Genomic DNA, 277 nt, shown 5'->3' on the forward strand with positions numbered 1-277 from the left:
CCCCCCCGGAGAGCGGCCGCCCGCAGGATGCTGCTGAGCCCCGGCTCTCCGCGTCCCCCCCGCTCCGCGCTCCGCCGCGATCCCCGAACGTGCGGAGGGAAGAAGGAGGGCGGGCGCGGGAGGCGCGGGGAGGGAGGAGCGCGGGGGGAGGAGGAGGCAGAGGAGGAGGAGGTGGTGGAGGAGGAGGAGGAGGAGGACCGCGCTGCCGGCGGATTGGGAAGTTTGACAAATCGCTCCAGAGGCCGGAGGAGGAGGGGGCGGGGAGGAGCGGCGGGCC

This window comes from Lipotes vexillifer, unplaced genomic scaffold, assembly GCF_000442215.2.
Source record: "Lipotes vexillifer unplaced genomic scaffold, Lipotes_vexillifer_v1.1 scaffold182, whole genome shotgun sequence".
Lineage (NCBI taxonomy): Eukaryota > Metazoa > Chordata > Mammalia > Artiodactyla > Lipotidae > Lipotes > Lipotes vexillifer.